The sequence below is a fragment of the Protomyctophum bolini genome (genome assembly GCF_963924005.1).
Source record: "Protomyctophum bolini genome assembly, contig: SCAFFOLD_220, whole genome shotgun sequence".
Lineage (NCBI taxonomy): Eukaryota > Metazoa > Chordata > Actinopteri > Myctophiformes > Myctophidae > Protomyctophum > Protomyctophum bolini.
The window spans coordinates 15000-33455 of NW_027665607.1; positions in this window are offsets into that span (position 1 = coordinate 15000).

The following is an 18456-nucleotide window of genomic DNA, read 5'->3' on the forward strand; positions in this document are numbered from 1 at the left end:
CCCACGGTCCAAAATGATGAGAAACGAGGCTAACTTTTTTTTTTTCAAAATTTCAAAAAACATGGGCTATAACCCATCGTTTTTGTCATTTTGTCATTTTTTTCAAATCCTCAAAAATGATGAAAAACGGCGCGCTATAGTATGCCGTACGATATGGGCTATAGCCAATGGTCCAAAATGATGAGAAACGAGGCTAACTTTTTTTTCCAAAATTTCAAAAAACATGGGCTATAACCCATCGTTTTTGTCATTTCGTCATTTTTTTTAAATCTTCAAAAATGATGAAAAACTGTGTGCTATAGTATGCCGTACGATATGGGCTATAGCCAATGGTCCAAAATGATGAGAAACGAGGCTAACTTTTTTTTTCAAAATTTCAAAAAACATGGGCTATAACCCATCGTTTTTGTCATTTCGTCATTTTTTTCAAATCTTCAAAAATGATGAAAAACTGCGCGCTATAGTATGCCGTACGATATGGGCTATAGCCCACGGTCCAAAATGATGAGAAACGAGGCTAACTTTTTTTTTCAAAATTTCAAAAAACATGGGCTATAACCCATCGTTTTTGTCATTTCGTCATTTTTTTCAAATCCTCAAAAATGATGAAAAACTGCGCGCTATAGTATGCCGTACGATATGGGCTATAGCCCACGGTCCAAAATGATGAGAAACGAGGCTAACTTTTTTTTTCAAAATTTCAAAAAACATGGGCTATAACCCATCGTTTTTGTCATTTCGTCATTTTTTTCAAATCTTCAAAAATGATGAAAAACTGCGCGCTATAGTATGCCGTACGATATGGGCTATAGCCCACGGTCCAAAATGATGAGAAACGAGTCTAACTTTTTTTTTCAAAATTTCAAAAAACATGTGCTATAATCCATCGTTTTTGTCATTTCGTCATTTTTTTCAAATCCTCAAAAATGATGAAAAACGGCGCGCTATAGTATGCCGTACGATATGGGCTATAGCCAATGGTCCAAAATGATGAGAAACGAGGCTAACTTTTTTTTTCAAAATTTCAAAAAACATGGGCTATAACCCATCGTTTTTGTCATTTCGTCATTTTTTTTAAATCTTCAAAAATGATGAAAAACTGCGCGCTATAGTATGCCGTACGATATGGGCTATAGCCCACGGTCCAAAATGATGAGAAACGAGGCTAACTTTTTTTTTCAAAATTTCAAAAAACATGGGCTATAACCCATCGTTTTTGTCATTTCGTCATTTTTTTCAAATCTTCAAAAATGATGAAAAACTGCGCGCTATAGTATGCCGTACGATATGGGCTATAGCCCACGGTCCAAAATGATGAGAAACGAGGCTAACTTTTTTTTTTTCAAAATTTCAAAAAACATGGGCTATAACCCATCGTTTTTGTCATTTTGTCATTTTTTTCAAATCCTCAAAAATGATGAAAAACGGCGCGCTATAGTATGCCGTACGATATGGGCTATAGCCAATGGTCCAAAATGATGAGAAACGAGGCTAACTTTTTTTTCCAAAATTTCAAAAAACATGGGCTATAACCCATCGTTTTTGTCATTTCGTCATTTTTTTTAAATCTTCAAAAATGATGAAAAACTGTGTGCTATAGTATGCCGTACGATATGGGCTATAGCCCACGGTCCAAAATGATGAGAAACGAGGCTAACTGTTTTTTTTCAAAATTTCAAAAAACATGGGCTATAACCCATCGTTTTTGTCATTTCGTCATTTTTTTCAAATCCTCAAAAATGATGAAAAACTGCGCGCTATAGTATGCCGTACGATATGGGCTATAGCCAATGGTCCAAAATGATGAGAAACGAGGCTAACTTTTTTTTTCAAAATTTCAAAAAACATGGGCTATAACCCATCGTTTTTGTCATTTCGTCATTTTTTTCAAATCTTCAAAAATGATGAAAAACTGCGCGCTATAGTATGCCGTACGATATGGGCTATAGCCCACGGTCCAAAATGATGAGAAACGAGGCTAACTTTTTTTTTCAAAATTTCAAAAAACATGGGCTATAACCCATCGTTTTTGTCATTTCGTCATTTTTTTCAAATCCTCAAAAATGATGAAAAACGGCGCGCTATAGTATGCCGTACGATATGGGCTATAGCCAATGGTCCAAAATGATGAGAAACGAGGCTAACTTTTTTTTTCAAAATTTCAAAAAACATGGGCTATAACCCATCGTTTTTGTCATTTCGTCATTTTTTTCAAATCTTCAAAAATGATGAAAAACTGTGCGCTATAGTATGCCGTACGATATGGGCTATAGCCCACGGTCCAAAATGATGAGAAACGAGGCTAACTTTTTTTTTCAAAATTTCAAAAAACATGGGCTATAACCCATCGTTTTTGTCATTTCGTCATTTTTTTCAAATCCTCAAAAATGATGAAAAACGGCGCGCTATAGTATGCCGTACGATATGGGCTATAGCCCACGGTCCAAAATGATGAGAAACGAGGCTAACTTTTTTTTTCAAAATTTCAAAAAACATGGGCTATAACCCATCGTTTTTGTCATTTCGTCATTTTTTTCAAATCTTCAAAAATGATGAAAAACTGCGCGCTATAGTATGCCGTACGATATGGGCTATAGCCCACGGTCCAAAATGATGAGAAACGAGGCTAACTTTTTTTTTCAAAATTTCAAAAAACATGGGCTATAACCCATCGTTTTTGTCATTTCGTCATTTTTTTCAAATCCTCAAAAATGATGAAAAACGGCGCGCTATAGTATGCCGTACGATATGGGCTATAGCCAATGGTCCAAAATGATGAGAAACGAGGCTAACTTTTTTTTTCAAAATTTCAAAAAACATGGGCTATAACCCATCGTTTTTGTCATTTCGTCATTTTTTTCAAATCTTCAAAAATGATGAAAAACTGCGCGCTATAGTATGCCGTACGATATGGGCTATAGCCAATGGTCCAAAATGATGAGAAACGAGGCTAACTTTTTTTTTCAAAATTTCAAAAAACATGGGCTATAACCCATCGTTTTTGTCATTTCGTCATTTTTTTTAAAATCTTCAAAAATGATGAAAAACTGCGCGCTATAGTATGCCGTACGATATGGGCTATAGCCCACGGTCCAAAATGATGAGAAACGAGGCTAACTTTTTTTTTCAAAATTTCAAAAAACATGGGCTATAACCCATCGTTTTTGTCATTTCGTCATTTTTTTCAAATCTTCAAAAATGATGAAAAACTGCGCGCTATAGTATGCCGTACGATATGGGCTATAGCCCACGGTCCAAAATGATGAGAAACGAGGCTAACTTTTTTTTTTCAAAATTTCAAAAAACATGGGCTATAACCCATCGTTTTTGTCATTTTGTCATTTTTTTCAAATCCTCAAAAATGATGAAAAACGGCGCGCTATAGTATGCCGTACGATATGGGCTATAGCCAATGGTCCAAAATGATGAGAAACGAGGCTAACTTTTTTTTCCAAAATTTCAAAAAACATGGGCTATAACCCATCGTTTTTGTCATTTCGTCATTTTTTTTAAATCTTCAAAAATGATGAAAAACTGTGTGCTATAGTATGCCGTACGATATGGGCTATAGCCCACGGTCCAAAATGATGAGAAACGAGGCTAACTGTTTTTTTTCAAAATTTCAAAAAACATGGGCTATACCCATCGTTTTTGTCATTTCGTCATTTTTTTCAAATCCTCAAAAATGATGAAAAACTGCGCGCTATAGTATGCCGTACGATATGGGCTATAGCCAATGGTCCAAAATGATGAGAAACGAGGCTAACTTTTTTTTTCAAAATTTCAAAAAACATGGGCTATAACCCATCGTTTTTGTCATTTCGTCATTTTTTTCAAATCTTCAAAAATGATGAAAAACTGCGCGCTATAGTATGCCGTACGATATGGGCTATAGCCCACGGTCCAAAATGATGAGAAACGAGGCTAACTTTTTTTTTCAAAATTTCAAAAAACATGGGCTATAACCCATCGTTTTTGTCATTTCGTCATTTTTTTCAAATCCTCAAAAATGATGAAAAACGGCGCGCTATAGTATGCCGTACGATATGGGCTATAGCCAATGGTCCAAAATGATGAGAAACGAGGCTAACTTTTTTTTTCAAAATTTCAAAAAACATGGGCTATAACCCATCGTTTTTGTCATTTCGTCATTTTTTTCAAATCTTCAAAAATGATGAAAAACTGTGCGCTATAGTATGCCGTACGATATGGGCTATAGCCCACGGTCCAAAATGATGAGAAACGAGGCTAACTTTTTTTTTCAAACATGGGCTATAACCCATCGTTTTTGTCATTTCGTCATTTTTTTCAAATCCTCAAAAATGATGAAAAACGGCGCGCTATAGTATGCCGTACGATATGGGCTATAGCCCACGGTCCAAAATGATGAGAAACGAGGCTAACTTTTTTTTTCAAAATTTCAAAAAACATGGGCTATAACCCATCGTTTTTGTCATTTCGTCATTTTTTCAAATCTTCAAAAATGATGAAAAACTGCGCGCTATAGTATGCCGTACGATATGGGATATAGCCCACGGTCCAAAATGATGAGAAACGAGGCTAACTTTTTTTTTCAAAATTTCAAAAAACATGGGCTATAACCCATCGTTTTTGTCATTTCGTCATTTTTTTCAAATCCTCAAAAATGATGAAAAACGGCGCGCTATAGTATGCCGTACGATATGGGCTATAGCCAATGGTCCAAAATGATGAGAAACGAGGCTAACTTTTTTTTTCAAAATTTCAAAAAACATGGGCTATAACCCATCGTTTTTGTCATTTCGTCATTTTTTTCAAATCTTCAAAAATGATGAAAAACTGCGCGCTATAGTATGCCGTACGATATGGGCTATAGCCCACGGTCCAAAATGATGAGAAACGAGGCTAACTTTTTTTTTCAAAATTTCAAAAAACATGGGCTATAACCCATCGTTTTTGTCATTTCGTCATTTTTTTCAAATCCTCAAAAATGATGAAAAACGGCGCGCTATAGTATGCCGTACGATATGGGCTATAGCCAATGGTCCAAAATGATGAGAAACGAGGCTAACTTTTGTTTTCAAAATTTCAAAAAACATGGGCTATAACCCATCGTTTTTGTCATTTCGTCATTTTTTTCAAATCTTCAAAAATGCTGAAAAACTGCGCGCTATAGTATGCCGTACGATATGGGCTATAGCCCACGGTCCAAAATGATGAGAAACGAGGCTAACTTTTTTTTTCAAATTTTCAAAAAACATGGGCTATAACCCATCGTTTTTGTCATTTCGTCATTTTTTTCAAATCTTCAAAAATGATGAAAAACTGCGCGCTATAGTATGCCGTACGATATGGGCTATAGCCAATGGTCCAAAATGATGAGAAACGAGGCTAACTTTTTTTTTTCAAAATTTCAAAAAACATGGGCTATAACCCATCGTTTTTGTCATTTCGTCATTTTTTTTAAATCTTCAAAAATGATGAAAAACTGCGCGCTATAGTATGCCGTACGATATGGGCTATAGCCCACGGTCCAAAATGATGAGAAACGAGGCTAACTTTTTTTTTCAAAATTTCAAAAAACATGGGCTATAACCCATCGTTTTTGTCATTTCGTCATTTTTTTCATATCCTCAAAAATGATGAAAAACGGCGCGCTATAGTATGCCGTACGATATGGGCTATAGCCAATGGTCCAAAATGATGAGAAACGAGGCTAACTTTTTTTTTCAAAATTTCAAAAAACATGGGCTATAACCCATCGTTTTTGTCATTTCGTCATTTTTTTCAAATCTTCAAAAATGCTGAAAAACTGCGCGCTATAGTATGCCGTACGATATGGGCTATAGCCCACGGTCCAAAATGATGAGAAACGAGGCTAACTTTATTTTTTCAAAATTTCAAAAAACATGGGCTATAACCCATCGATTTTGTCATTTCTTCATTTTTTTCAAATCCTCAAAAATGATGAAAAACGGCGCGCTATAGTATGCCGTACGATATGGGCTATAGCCCACGGTCTAAAATAATGAGAAAAGAGGCTAACTTTTTTTTTCAAATTTTCAAAAAACATGGGCTATAACCCATCGTTTTTGTCATTTCGTCATTTTTTTCAAATCTTCAAAAATGATGAAAAACTGCGCACTATAGTATGCCGTACGATATGGGCTATAGCCCACGGTCCAAAATGAAGAGAAACGAGGCTAACTTCTTTTTTCAAAATTTCAAAAAACATGGGCTATAACCCACCGTTTTTGTCATTTCGTCATTTTTTCAAATCTTCAAAAATGATGAAAAACTGCGCGCTATAGTATGCCGTACGATATGGGCTATAGCCCATGGTCCAAAATGATGAGAAACGAGGCTAACTTTTTTTTTCAAAATTTCAAAAAACATGGGCTATAACCCATCGTTTTTGTCATTTCGTCATTTTTTAAAAATCTTCAAAAATGATGAAAAACTGCGCGCTATAGTATGCCGTACGATATGGGCTATAGCCCACGGTCCAAAATGATGAGAAACGAGGCTAACCTTTTTTTTCAAAATTTCAAAAAACATGGGCTATAACCCATCGTTTTTGTCATTTCGTCATTTTTTTCAAATCCTCAAAAATGATGAAAAACGGCGCGCTATAGTATGCCGTACGATATGGGCTATAGCCCACGGTCCAAAATGATGAGAAACGAGGCTAACTTCTTTTTTCAAAATTTCAAAAAACATGGGCTATAACCCATCGTTTTTGTCATTTCGTCATTTTTTTCAAATCTTCAAAAATGATGAAAAACTGCGCACTATAGTATGCCGTACGATATGGGCTATAGCCCATGGTCCAAAATGATGAGAAACGAGGCTATCTTTTTTTTTCAAAATTTCAAAAAACATGGGCTATAACCCATCGTTTTTGTCATTTTGTCATTTTTTTCAAATCTTCAAAAATGATGAAAAACTGCGCGCTATAGTATGCCGTACGATATGGGCTATAGCCCACGGTCCAAAATGATGAGAAACGAGGCTAACTTTTTTTTTCAAAATTTCAAAAAACATGGGCTATAACCCATCGTTTTTGTCATTTCGTCATTTTTTTCAAATCCTCAAAAATGATGAAAACGGCGCGCTATAGTATGCCGTACGATATGGGCTATAGCCCACGGTCCAAAATGATGAGAAACGAGGCTAACTTTTTTTTTCAAAATTTCAAAAAACATGGGCTATAACCCATCGTTTTTGTCATTTCGTCATTTTTTTCAAATCCTCAAAAATGATGAAAAACGGCGCGCTATAGTATGCCGTACGATATTGGCTATAGCCAATGGTCCAAAATGATGAGAAACGAGGCTAACTTTTTTTTTCAAAATTTCAAAAAACATGGGCTATAACCCATCGTTTTTGTCATTTTGTCATTTTTTTCAAATCTTCAAAAATGATGAAAAACTGCGCGCTATAGTATGCCGTACGATATGGGCTATAGCCCACGGTCCAAAATGATGAGAAACGAGGCTAACTTTTTTTTTCAAAATTTCAAAAAACATGGGCTATAACCCATCGTTTTTGTCATTTCGTCATTTTTTTCAAATCCTCAAAAATGATGAAAAACTGCGCGCTATAGTATGCCGTACGATATGGGCTATAGCCCACGGTCCAAAATGATGAGAAACGAGGCTAACTTTTTTTTTCAAAATTTCAAAAAACATGGGCTATAACCCATCGTTTTTGTCATTTCGTCATTTTTTTCAAATCTTCAAAAATGATGAAAAACTGCGCGCTATAGTATGCCGTACGATATGGGCTATAGCCCACGGTCCAAAATGATGAGAAACGAGGCTAACTTTTTTTTTCAAAATTTCAAAAAACATGGGCTATAACCCATCGTTTTTGTCATTTCGTCATTTTTTTCAAATCCTCAAAAATGATGAAAAACGGCGCGCTATAGTATGCCGTACGATATGGGCTATAGCCAATGGTCCAAAATGATGAGAAACGAGGCTAACTTTTTTTTTCAAAATTTCAAAAAACATGGGCTATAACCCATCGTTTTTGTCATTTCGTCATTTTTTTCAAATCTTCAAAAATGATGAAAAACTGCGCGCTATAGTATGCCGTACGATATGGGCTATAGCCAATGGTCCAAAATGATGAGAAACGAGGCTAACTTTTTTTTTCAAAATTTCAAAAAACATGGGCTATAACCCATCGTTTTTGTCATTTCGTCATTTTTTTCAAATCTTCAAAAATGATGAAAAACTGCGCGCTATAGTATGCCGTACGATATGGGCTATAGCCCACGGTCCAAAATGATGAGAAACGAGGCTAACTTTTTTTTTCAAAATTTCAAAAAACATGCGCTATAACCCATCGTTTTTGTCATTTTGTCATTTTTTTCAAATCCTCAAAAATGATGAAAAACGGCGCGCTATAGTATGCCGTACGATATGGGCTATAGCCCACGGTCCAAAATGATGAGAAACGAGGCTAACTTTTTTTTTCAAAATTTCAAAAAACATGGGCTATAACCCATCGTTTTTGTCATTTCGTCATTTTTTTCAAATCCTCAAAAATGATGAAAAACGGCGCGCTATAGTATGCCGTACGATATGGGCTATAGCCAATGGTCCAAAATGATGAGAAACGAGGCTAACTTTTTTTTTCAAAATTTCAAAAAACATGGGCTATAACCCATCGTTTTTGTCATTTCGTCATTTTTTTCAAATCTTCAAAAATGATGAAAAACTGCGCGCTATAGTATGCTGTACGATATGGGCTATAGCCCACGGTCCAAAATGATGAGAAACGAGGCTAACTTTTTTTTTCAAAATTTCAAAAAACATGGGCTATAACCCATCGTTTTTGTCATTTCGTAATTTTTTTCAAATCTTCAAAAATGATGAAAAACTGCGCGCTATAGTATGCCGTACGATATGGGCTATAGCCCACGGTCCAAAATGATGAGAAACGAGGCTAACCTTTTTTTTCAAAATTTCAAAAAACATGGGCTATAACCCATCGTTTTTGTCATTTCGTCATTTTTTTCAAATCCTCAAAAATGATGAAAAACGGCGCGCTATAGTATGCCGTACGATATGGGCTATAGCCCACGGTCCAAAATGATGAGAAACGAGGCTAACTTCTTTTTTCAAAATTTCAAAAAACATGGGCTATAACCCATCGTTTTTGTCATTTCGTCATTTTTTTCAAATCTTCAAAAATGATGAAAAACTGCGCACTATAGTATGCCGCGATATGGGCTATAGCCCACGGTCCAAAATGATGAGAAACGAGGCTAACTTTTTTTTTCAAAATTTCAAAAAACATGGGCTATAACCCATCGTTTTTGTCATTTCGTCATTTTTTTCAAATCCTCAAAAATGATGAAAAACTGCGCGCTATAGTATGCCGTACGATATGGGCTATAGCCAATGGTCCAAAATGATGAGAAACGAGGCTAACTTTTTTTTTCAAAATTTCAAAAAACATGGGCTATAACCCATCGTTTTTGTCATTTCGTCATTTTTTTCAAATCCTCAAAAATGATGAAAAACGGCGCGCTATAGTATGCCGTACGATATGGGCTATAGCCAATGGTCCAAAATGATGAGAAACGAGGCTAACTTTTTTTTTCAAAATTTCAAAAAACATGGGCTATAACCCATCGTTTTTGTCATTTCGTCATTTTTTTCAAATCTTCAAAAATGATGAAAAACTGCGCGCTATAGTATGCCGTACGATATGGGCTATAGCCCACGGTCCAAAATGATGAGAAACGAGGCTAACTTTTTTTTTCAAAATTTCAAAAAACATGGGCTATAACCCATCGTTTTTGTCATTTCGTCATTTTTTTCAAATCTTCAAAAATGATGAAAAACTGCGCGCTATAGTATGCCGTACGATATGGGCTATAGCCCACGGTCCAAAATGATGAGAAACGAGGCTAACTTTTTTTTTCAAAATTTCAAAAAACATGGGCTATAACCCATCGTTTTTGTCATTTCGTCATTTTTTTCAAATCTTCAAAAATGATGAAAAACTGCGCGCTATAGTATGCCGTACGATATGGGCTATAGCCCACGGTCCAAAATGATGAGAAACGAGGCTAACTTTTTTTTTCAAAATTTCAAAAAACATGGGCTATAACCCATCGTTTTTGTCATTTCGTCATTTTTTTCAAATCCTCAAAAATGATGAAAAACGGCGCGCTATAGTATGCCGTACGATATGGGCTATAGCCAATGGTCCAAAATGATGAGAAACGAGGCTAACTTTTTTTTTCAAAATTTCAAAAAACATGGGCTATAACCCATCGTTTTTGTCATTTCGTCATTTTTTTCAAATCTTCAAAAATGATGAAAAACTGCGCGCTATAGTATGCCGTACGATATGGGCTATAGCCCACGGTCCAAAATGATGAGAAACGAGGCTAACTTTTTTTTTCAACATTTCAAAAAACATGGGCTATAACCCATCGTTTTTGTCATTTCGTCATTTTTTTCAAATCCTCAAAAATGATGAAAAACTGCGCGCTATAGTATGCCGTACGATATGGGCTATAGCCAATGGTCCAAAATGATGAGAAACGAGGCTAACTTTTTTTTTCAAAATTTCAAAAAACATGGGCTATAACCCATCGTTTTTGTCATTTCGTCATTTTTTTCAAATCCTCAAAAATGATGAAAAACGGCGCGCTATAGTATGCCGTACGATATGGGCTATAGCCAATGGTCCAAAATGATGAGAAACGAGGCTAACTTTTTTTTTCAAAATTTCAAAAAACATGGGCTATAACCCATCGTTTTTGTCATTTCGTCATTTTTTTCAAATCTTCAAAAATGATGAAAAACTGCGCGCTATAGTATGCCGTACGATATGGGCTATAGCCCACGGTCCAAAATGATGAGAAACGAGGCTAACTTTTTTTTTCAAAATTTCAAAAAACATGGGCTATAACCCATCGTTTTTGTCATTTCGTCATTTTTTTCAAATCTTCAAAAATGATGAAAAACTGCGCGCTATAGTATGCCGTACGATATGGGCTATAGCCCACGGTCCAAAATGATGAGAAACGAGGCTAACTTTTTTTTTCAAAATTTCAAAAAACATGGGCTATAACCCATCGTTTTTGTCATTTCGTCATTTTTTTCAAATCTTCAAAAATGATGAAAAACTGCGCGCTATAGTATGCCGTACGATATGGGCTATAGCCCACGGTCCAAAATGATGAGAAACGAGGCTAACTTTTTTTTTCAAAATTTCAAAAAACATGGGCTATAACCCATCGTTTTTGTCATTTCGTCATTTTTTTCAAATCCTCAAAAATGATGAAAAACGGCGCGCTATAGTATGCCGTACGATATGGGCTATAGCCAATGGTCCAAAATGATGAGAAACGAGGCTAACTTTTTTTTTCAAAATTTCAAAAAACATGGGCTATAACCCATCGTTTTTGTCATTTCGTCATTTTTTTCAAATCTTCAAAAATGATGAAAAACTGCGCGCTATAGTATGCCGTACGATATGGGCTATAGCCCACGGTCCAAAATGATGAGAAACGAGGCTAACTTTTTTTTTCAACATTTCAAAAAACATGGGCTATAACCCATCGTTTTTGTCATTTCGTCATTTTTTTCAAATCTTCAAAAATGATGAAAAACTGCGCGCTATAGTATGCCGTACGATATGGGCTATAGCCCACGGTCCAAAATGATGAGAAACGAGGCTAACTTTTTTTTCCAAAATTTCAAAAAACATGGGCTATAACCCATCGTTTTTGTCATTTCGTCATTTTTTTCAAATCCTCAAAAATGATGAAAAACGGCGCGCTATAGTATGCCGTACGATATGGGCTATAGCCAATGGTCCAAAATGATGAGAAACGAGGCTAACTTTTTTTTTCAAAATTTCAAAAAACATGGGCTATAACCCATCGTTTTTGTCATTTCGTCATTTTTTTAAATCTTCAAAAATGATGAAAAACTGCGCGCTATAGTATGCCGTACGATATGGGCTATAGCCCACGGTCCAAAATGATAAGAAACGAGGCTAACTTTTTTTTTCAAAATTTCAAAAAACATGGGCTATAACCCATCGTTTTTGTCATTTCGTCATTTTTTTAAAATCCTCAAAAATGATGAAAAACGGCGCGCTATAGTATGCCGTACGATATGGGCTATAGCCAATGGTCCAAAATGATGAGAAACGAGGCTAACTTTTTTTTTCAAAATTTCAAAAAACATGGGCTATAACCCATCGTTTTTGTCATTTCGTCATTTTTTTAAAATCTTCAAAAATGATGAAAAACTGCGCGCTATAGTATGCCGTACGATATGGGCTATAGCCCACGGTCCAAAATGATAAGAAACGAGGCTAACTTTTTTTTTCAAAATTTCAAAAAACATGGGCTATAACCCATCGTTTTTGTCATTTCGTCATTTTTTTAAAATCCTCAAAAATGATGAAAAACGGCGCGCTATAGTATGCCGTACGATATGGGCTATAGCCAATGGTCCAAAATGATGAGAAACGAGGCTAACTTTTTTTTTCAAAATTTCAAAAAACATGGGCTATAACCCATCGTTTTTGTCATTTCGTCATTTTTTTCAAATCTTCAAAAATGATGAAAAACTGCGCGCTATAGTATGCCGTACGATATGGGCTATAGCCCACGGTCCAAAATGATGAGAAACGAGGCTAACTTTTTTTTTCAAAATTTCAAAAAACATGGGCTATAACCCATCGTTTTTGTCATTTCGTCATTTTTTTCAAATCTTCAAAAATGATGAAAAACTGCGCGCTATAGTATGCCGTACGATATGGGCTATAGCCCACGGTCCAAAATGATGAGAAACGAGGCTAACTTTTTTTTTCAAAATTTCAAAAAACATGGGCTATAACCCATCGTTTTTGTCATTTCGTCATTTTTTTCAAATCCTCAAAAATGATGAAAAACGGCGCGCTATAGTATGCCGTACGATATGGGCTATAGCCAATGGTCCAAAATGATGAGAAACGAGGCTAACTTTTTTTTTCAAAATTTCAAAAAACATGGGCTATAACCCATCGTTTTTGTCATTTCGTCATTTTTTTAAAATCTTCAAAAATGATGAAAAACTGCGCGCTATAGTATGCCGTACGATATGGGCTATAGCCCACGGTCCAAAATGATAAGAAACGAGGCTAACTTTTTTTTTCAAAATTTCAAAAAACATGGGCTATAACCCATCGTTTTTGTCATTTCGTCATTTTTTTAAAATCCTCAAAAATGATGAAAAACGGCGCGCTATAGTATGCCGTACGATATGGGCTATAGCCAATGGTCCAAAATGATGAGAAACGAGGCTAACTTTTTTTTTCAAAATTTCAAAAAACATGGGCTATAACCCATCGTTTTTGTCATTTCGTCATTTTTTTCAAATCTTCAAAAATGATGAAAAACTGCGCGCTATAGTATGCCGTACGATATGGGCTATAGCCCACGGTCCAAAATGATGAGAAACGAGGCTAACTTTTTTTTTCAAAATTTCAAAAAACATGGGCTATAACCCATCGTTTTTGTCATTTCGTCATTTTTTTCAAATCCTCAAAAATGATAAAAAACGGCGCGCTATAGTATGCCGTACGATATGGGCTATAGCCCACGGTCCAAAATGATGAGAAACGAGGCTAACTTTTTTTTTCAAAATTTCAAAAAACATGGGCTATAACCCATCGTTTTTGTCATTTCGTCATTTTTTTCAAATCCTCAAAAATGATGAAAAACTGCGCGCTATAGTATGCCGTACGATATGGGCTATAGCCAATGGTCCAAAATGATGAGAAACGAGGCTAACTTTTTTTTTCAAAATTTCAAAAAACATGGGCTATAACCCATCGTTTTTGTCATTTCGTCATTTTTTTCGAATCCTCAAAAATGATGAAAAACGGCGCGCTATAGTATGCCGTACGATATGGGCTATAGCCAATGGTCCAAAATGATGAGAAACGAGGCTAACTTTTTTTTTCAAAATTTCAAAAAACATGGGCTATAACCCATCGTTTTTGTCATTTCGTCATTTTTTTCAAATCTTCAAAAATGATGAAAAACTGCGCGCTATAGTATGCCGTACGATATGGGCTATAGCCCACGGTCCAAAATGATGAGAAACGAGGCTAACTTTTTTTTTCAAAATTTCAAAAAACATGGGCTATAACCCATCGTTTTTGTCATTTCGTCATTTTTTTCAAATCTTCAAAAATGATGAAAAACTGCGCGCTATAGTATGCCGTACGATATGGGCTATAGCCCACGGTCCAAAATGATGAGAAACGAGGCTAACTTTTTTTTTCAAAATTTCAAAAAACATGGGCTATAACCCATCGTTTTTGTCATTTCGTCATTTTTTTCAAATCCTCAAAAATGATGAAAAACGGCGCGCTATAGTATGCCGTACGATATGGGCTATAGCCAATGGTCCAAAATGATGAGAAACGAGGCTAACTTTTTTTTTCAAAATTTCAAAAAACATGGGCTATAACCCATCGTTTTTGTCATTTCGTCATTTTTTTCAAATCTTCAAAAATGATGAAAAACTGCGCGCTATAGTATGCCGTACGATATGGGCTATAGCCCACGGTCCAAAATGATGAGAAACGAGGCTAACTTTTTTTTTCAAAATTTCAAAAAACATGGGCTATAACCCATCGTTTTTGTCATTTCGTCATTTTTTTCAAATCCTCAAAAATGATGAAAAACGGCGCGCTATAGTATGCCGTACGATATGGGCTATAGCCAATGGTCCAAAATGATGAGAAACGAGGCTAACTTTTTTTTTCAAAATTTCAAAAAACATGGGCTATAACCCATCGTTTTTGTCATTTCGTCATTTTTTTCAAATCTTCAAAAATGATGAAAAACTGCGCGCTATAGTATGCCGTACGATATGGGCTATAGCCAATGGTCCAAAATGATGAGAAACGAGGCTAACTTTTTTTTTCAAAATTTCAAAAAACATGGGCTATAACCCATCGTTTTTGTCATTTCGTCATTTTTTTCAAATCCTCAAAAATGATGAAAAACGGCGCGCTATAGTATGCCGTACGATATGGGCTATAGCCAATGGTCCAAAATGATGAGAAACGAGGCTAACTTTTTTTTTCAAAATTTCAAAAAACATGGGCTATAACCCATCGTTTTTGTCATTTCGTCATTTTTTTCAAATCTTCAAAAATGATGAAAAACTGCGCGCTATAGTATGCCGTACGATATGGGCTATAGCCCACGGTCCAAAATGATGAGAAACGAGGCTAACTTTTTTTTTCAAAATTTCAAAAAACATGGGCTATAACCCATCGTTTTTGTCATTTCGTCATTTTTTTCAAATCTTCAAAAATGATGAAAAACTGCGCGCTATAGTATGCCGTACGATATGGGCTATAGCCCACGGTCCAAAATGATGAGAAACGAGGCTAACTTTTTTTTTCAAAATTTCAAAAAACATGGGCTATAACCCATCGTTTTTGTCATTTCGTCATTTTTTTCAAATCCTCAAAAATGATGAAAAACTGCGCGCTATAGTATGCCGTACGATATGGGCTATAGCCAATGGTCCAAAATGATGAGAAACGAGGCTAACTTTTTTTTCAAAATTTCAAAAAACATGGGCTATAACCCATCGTTTTTGTCATTTCGTCATTTTTTTCAAATCCTCAAAAATGATGAAAAACTGCGCGCTATAGTATGCCGTACGATATGGGCTATAGCCCACGGTCCAAAATGATGAGAAACGAGGCTAACTTTTTTTTTCAAAATTTCAAAAAACATGGGCTATAACCCATCGTTTTTGTCATTTCGTCATTTTTTTCAAATCCTCAAAAATGATGAAAAACGGCGCGCTATAGTATGCCGTACGATATGGGCTATAGCCAATGGTCCAAAATGATGAGAAACGAGGCTAACTTTTTTTTTCAAAATTTCAAAAAACATGGGCTATAACCCATCGTTTTTGTCATTTCGTCATTTTTTTCAAATCTTCAAAAATGATGAAAAACTGCGCGCTATAGTATGCCGTACGATATGGGCTATAGCCAATGGTCCAAAATGATGAGAAACGAGGCTAACTTTTTTTTTCAAAATTTCAAAAAACATGGGCTATAACCCATCGTTTTTGTCATTTCGTCATTTTTTTCAAATCCTCAAAAATGATGAAAAACGGCGCGCTATAGTATGCCGTACGATATGGGCTATAGCCAATGGTCCAAAATGATGAGAAACGAGGCTAACTTTTTTTTTCAAAATTTCAAAAAACATGGGCTATAACCCATCGTTTTTGTCATTTCGTCATTTTTTTCAAATCTTCAAAAATGATGAAAAACTGCGCGCTATAGTATGCCGTACGATATGGGCTATAGCCCACGGTCCAAAATGATGAGAAACGAGGCTAACTTTTTTTTTCAAAATTTCAAAAAACATGGGCTATAACCCATCGTTTTTGTCATTTCGTCATTTTTTTCAAATCCTCAAAAATGATGAAAAACGGCGCGCTATAGTATGCCGTACGATATGGGCTATAGCCAATGGTCCAAAATGATGAGAAACGAGGCTAACTTTTTTTTTCAAAATTTCAAAAAACATGGGCTATAACCCATCGTTTTTGTCATTTCGTCATTTTTTTCAAATCTTCAAAAATGATGAAAAACTGCGCGCTATAGTATGCCGTACGATATGGGCTATAGCCCACGGTCCAAAATGATGAGAAACGAGGCTAACTTTTTTTTTCAAAATTTCAAAAAACATGGGCTATAACCCATCGTTTTTGTCATTTCGTCATTTTTTTCAAATCCTCAAAAATGATGAAAAACGGCGCGCTATAGTATGCCGTACGATATGGGCTATAGCCAATGGTCCAAAATGATGAGAAACGAGGCTAACTTTTTTTTTCAAAATTTCAAAAAACATGGGCTATAACCCATCGTTTTTGTCATTTCGTCATTTTTTTCAAATCTTCAAAAATGATGAAAAACTGCGCGCTATAGTATGCCGTACGATATGGGCTATAGCCCACGGTCCAAAATGATGAGAAACGAGGCTAACTTTTTTTTTCAAAATTTCAAAAAACATGGGCTATAACCCATCGTTTTTGTCATTTCGTCATTTTTTTCAAATCTTCAAAAATGATGAAAAACTGCGCGCTATAGTATGCCGTACGATATGGGCTATAGCCCACGGTCCAAAATGATGAGAAACGAGGCTAACTTCTTTTTTCAAAATTTCAAAAAACATGGGCTATAACCCATCGTTTTTGTCATTTCGTCATTTTTTTCAAATCCTCAAAAATGATGAAAAACGGCGCGTTATAGTTTGCCGTACGATATGGGCTATAGCCAATGGTCCAAAATGATGAGAAACGAGGCTAACTTTTTTTTTCAAAATTTCAAAAAACATGGGCTATAACCCATCGTTTTTGTCATTTCGTCATTTTTTTAAAATCTTCAAAAATGATGAAAAACTGCGCGCTATAGTATGCCGTACGATATGGGCTATAGCCCACGGTCCAAAATGATGAGAAACGAGGCTAACTTTTTTTTTCAAAATTTCAAAAAACATGGGCTATAACCCATCGTTTTTGTCATTTCGTCATTTTTTTCAAATCCTCAAAAATGATGAAAAACTGCGCGCTATAGTATGCCGTACGATATGGGCTATAGCCAATGGTCCAAAATGATGAGAAACGAGGCTAACTTTTTTTTTCAAAATTTCAAAAAACATGGGCTACACTACAGTATAACCCATCGTTTTTGTCATTTCGTCATTTTTTTAAAATCTTCAAAAATGATGAAAAACTGTGCGCTATAGTATGCCGTACGATATGGGCTATAGCCCACGGTCCAAAATGATGAGAAACGAGGCTAACTTTTTTTTTCAAAATTTCAAAAAACATGGGCTATAACCCATCGTTTTTGTCATTTCGTCATTTTTTTCAAATCCTCAAAAATGATGAAAAACGGCGCGCTATAGTATGCCGTACGATATGGGCTATAGCCCACGGTCCAAAATGATGAGAAACGAGGCTAACTTTTTTTTCCAAAATTTCAAAAAACATGGGCTATAACCCATCGTTTTTGTCATTTCGTCATTTTTTTCAAATCTTCAAAAATGATGAAAAACTGCGCGCTATAGTATGCCGTACGATATGGGCTATAGCCCACGGTCCAAAATGATGAGAAACGAGGCTAACTTTTTTTTTCAAAATTTCAAAAAACATGGGCTATAACCCATCGTTTTTGTCATTTCGTCATTTTTTTTAAATCCTCAAAAATGATGAAAAACGGCGCGCTATAGTATGCCGTACGATATGGGCTATAGCCAATGGTCCAAAATGATGAGAAACGAGTCTAACTTTTTTTTTCAAAATTTCAAAAAACATGGGCTATAACCCATCGTTTTTGTCATTTCGTCATTTTTTTCAAATCCTCAAAAATGATGAAAAACGGCGCGCTATAGTATGCCGTACG